Source organism: Diaphorina citri, unplaced genomic scaffold, assembly GCF_000475195.1.
Source record: "Diaphorina citri unplaced genomic scaffold, Diaci psyllid genome assembly version 1.1 scaffold8019, whole genome shotgun sequence".
In the NCBI taxonomy this organism is placed as follows: domain Eukaryota; kingdom Metazoa; phylum Arthropoda; class Insecta; order Hemiptera; family Psyllidae; genus Diaphorina; species Diaphorina citri.
In genome coordinates this window covers 1-3,705 of record NW_007385395.1, presented here as the reverse complement: position 1 = coordinate 3,705, position 3,705 = coordinate 1, and the positions used below count along the sequence as shown (strand labels likewise).

Below are 3,705 nucleotides of genomic sequence, written 5' to 3'. Positions count from 1 at the left end.
AATTCACTTGAAAATCACATTAAATTTAATTTTCCATCACCAAAAAACACACAAAAATATGTCCGTATGCGATTTCTGAACAATAATAAGAAACTGCGCATGCGTGAATTTTTTTCACTTTTGAGACGCATGCGCACTGAGCGAAGCTGTCAGCTGTTTGGAAAGTTGATGTACATAAAACGCCTGCATAATAAACAACCCATGTGATTATGCAATACGCTATTAATTTTTATCAAGAAATACAGGGTGGTTTGCATTTACTGCATGTTGGGGAGGAGGAAAAGATTGATGGGGCTTGACCCTAGGGTAAATTTCAGGTATGTAGGTACTTTTATCTTGCTGTAAAATATCCAGATATCCGCTGTAAATGGAAGTCCCTAGAGCCCAAGAACTTACAGCTAAAGTAAAAACAAAGTTCTTGATAAATAGATTAAATTAATGTAGTTGATTATTTTTTTAATTACTTTTCTTTATGTACAAAAGAACACAGGATTTGAAAGAATGAAAATATTATATCCTAGTAAAATATAAAACTATGAATATTCTTTAGAAAAAAAAATTACATTGCTTCGAAATGTACAATGAAATACACGGGAGTAATAAGCACCTCTTTGAGTGGAAAACTACTCTAATATGCAGTAGTCAAGTGTATTGACTCTTAACCCAAAGTTTGCAGGTTCGATATTTTCGGTGATACAAGGGAATAATCTTTTTGTTCAGCAAAGGAAAATGTCACTACTATGTGCCAAGTTGGTTAAGAGTGTTTAGTTTATTCTGAAAAGCAATAAATTTAATGAATTTAGAACAGAGTTGTGATAGTGATTTCTACAGAGGTGCTTACACTTTAGAGATCAATTATATATATTCTATCAAGCTATTTACTCTTATAATACAAGTTTATCTGGTACATTGTGCCTCTACATAATCTTTCTACAGCCTACACTTGAGATAGATTTTATGCACGTAAAATCCGGGACCACACTAATCAATCTTTCAATAGCTTTCCAACATTTTGACCCATGAAATTTCAAAGAACAATTTCTTCTTTCTAAATTGTACAAATTCAAACAAAATCTACAGTGGTTCCGGGTTTAAAGTACTTCAGCCATACCGGCTGCTCCTCTTTCACCTAAGCAAAAAGCTTTCCAACATTTTGACCCATGAAATTTCAAAGAACAATTTCTTCTTTCTAAATTGTACAAATTCAAACAAAATCTACAGTGGTCCCGGGTTTAAAGTACTTCAGCCATACCGGCTGCTCCTCTTTCACCTGTGCAAAAAACAAAGGAGTTGTTTGAATGACCAGAATGAATGGGTCACACTTTACAAAATTCAAATTCCAAGTAGCTCTATGCACAGTTAATACAGATTATATGACGGTACTTAGAAATTGAGGTAAAAAAAATCACACACGAAAAAGAGAAAATGAAGCAAATTGGTTTTTCTACAAAAAACACAAGAAGAGAAACAATCGAAAAAATTCACAGAAAAAAAAATCTTGTTAAATTTACCTATCGTATAAAAATAGCTTTTAAACAAATACTATAAAACCCGTAGGTACTGTCGTCTCGAATAGTTATGTACAGCAATAATGTACATAGCGTCTGGGCACATAAGGCCAGGGTAAAGATTTCTTTTAACTTTGCACTCCTCTTTGTTTACAATGAGATTTCATACAATACAAACTACATACCTACTCTCTTTCGCGAAATAATAGGCTGCACAGTTTACAATCATTTGGATAGGTGGTTGACATGATTCTACTTAACATTTCGCAGAAATCGAGTATGAATAAAAACATACAGTATCAACAAAGGTCGATCGCCCGAAATTATTCAATGTCTATCTATACAGCATCTAGTCAATAAGTTACTCTTTGTTTACAATGAGATTTCATACAATACAAACTACATACCTACTCTCTTTCGCGAAATAATAGGCTGCACAGTTTACAATCATTAGGATAGGTGGTTGACATGATTCTACTGAACATTTCGCAGAAATCGAGTATGAATAAAAACATACAGTATCAACAAAGGTTGATCGCCCGAAATTATTCAATGTCTACCTATACAGCATCTAGACAATAAGTTAATTTTTTATCTACACAGTTTAGTAAAACATTTACAAGTAGTATAACATGGGCAGAACCTAACACACACAAGGAGCAAGGATATATAACACAAGCAAACTATTCACTTCTTTAGCAAGGTTCACACGTGACAGTTCACTAAACAAGTTGATTGTGGTTGGTATCTGGACGGGCAACCCGACCCTTCTTCCTCTTCTTCTTCTTCTTCTTCCTCTTCTTCTTCTTCTTCTTCTTCTTCTTCTTCTTCTTCTTCTTCTTCTTCTTCTTCTTCTTTGTTCTTTGGTAGGTAAGTAGGTAGGTGCCTATTGAACGTATACAGCTAATAAGTACCTATTTCTTGATTTCTTCTTGCCCTTCTCTTTCTTCTCCTTTTCTTTTTCCTCTTCTTCTTCTTTTAGCAAGGTTCACACGTGACAGAAGTTGAACGTGGTTGGTATCTGGACGGGTGACTATTCGGGCAACCCGACCCTACTCAGACTGGGTGAGATTAATGTGAGGAGCCAGGTAGCTTGTCGCCAGAAGATAATGATGCTGATGATGAAACTAACTTTTCGTGCACTTATTTTACTGGTAATATAAGCATGCAAACTCAAGACGGTTTGTTATTCTTGCGTGTGAACCCTACTTTAAATCGTCATAAAAAAGGAACTATACACATGATTAGGTGTTAGAGGAGAGGATAGCATACTGTGGAATGTGAGGAGCCGGGTAGCTTGTCGCCAGAAGATAATGATGCTGATGATGAAACTAGCTTTTCGTGCTCTTATTTTACTGGTAATATAAGCATGCAAACTCAAGATGGTTTGTTATTTTTGCGTGTGAACCCTACTTTAAATCGTCATAAAAAAGGAACTATACACATGATTAGGTATTAGAGGAGAGGATAGCATACTGTGGGCACTACAGAAGCAAATGGATAGTCAACAGTGGCCATGGACCACAGCCATTTGGAGCTAGGAAGATCTCTAATCTGATTAGTTGCCTGACTGAGATAATCAACCAATTAGGAGCCTGTAGTCCTTAGCCTTAGAATATTCAACATGTTCATATTTAATCAAAAATAACAAGTACTCATTGAACGACTCAAAAAGTCAATTTAGAAAAAGTGTGCTTGAATAAAATCGCAAAAAAAAGTTCTAGAAAATCCAAATTCCTAACTAAATGTTTGCTCTGAAAGACATTTTTTTAATTGGAAAAAATCTAGCATGAACAATAATAAATTTTATGACTATGAGTAATATTCTACTAGCTTTTCCTTAAAAATAAATTTACAACACTGTCAGAAAAGGGTGGAAATATGTCAAAACTAGGTATCTTTCACGGTTGATATTCATTTCGTTAAAAAGGGGAATTTAGCTAAAAAGTCAATGGCCTCAAAATAGACCTGTAATATCAGCTCTCCATAGGGAACTTCGAGACGAAATAAAATACCTATTACGTCTAGTTCGAAGTACCTAACCTATACGTACTATTCGATTTTCAGAAAAATCACTGTCAATGGCATCAGAGAGTAAATAGTCCATCAAGTACGGCTTCATTATGTTTACTGTCGAGAGCCTCTAGCTGCTTCTTCCAGGGCTCTTACTTTCAACTCACGTTCTCTCTGTTGTCTG

General features: G+C 35.1%; 1 long non-coding RNA gene across 1 annotated transcript; it reads left to right on the top strand.

Annotated features, from left to right (window-relative positions):
- The first annotated feature begins 1,879 nt into the window (after positions 1–1,879).
- Positions 1,880–3,694, top strand: LOC113472760. The gene is made up of 3 exons (XR_003394947.1): positions 1,880–2,211; positions 2,495–2,756; positions 2,961–3,694. It is a non-coding gene; the product is annotated as an uncharacterized LOC113472760 (long non-coding RNA).
- The last annotated feature ends 11 nt before the right edge of the window (positions 3,695–3,705 follow it).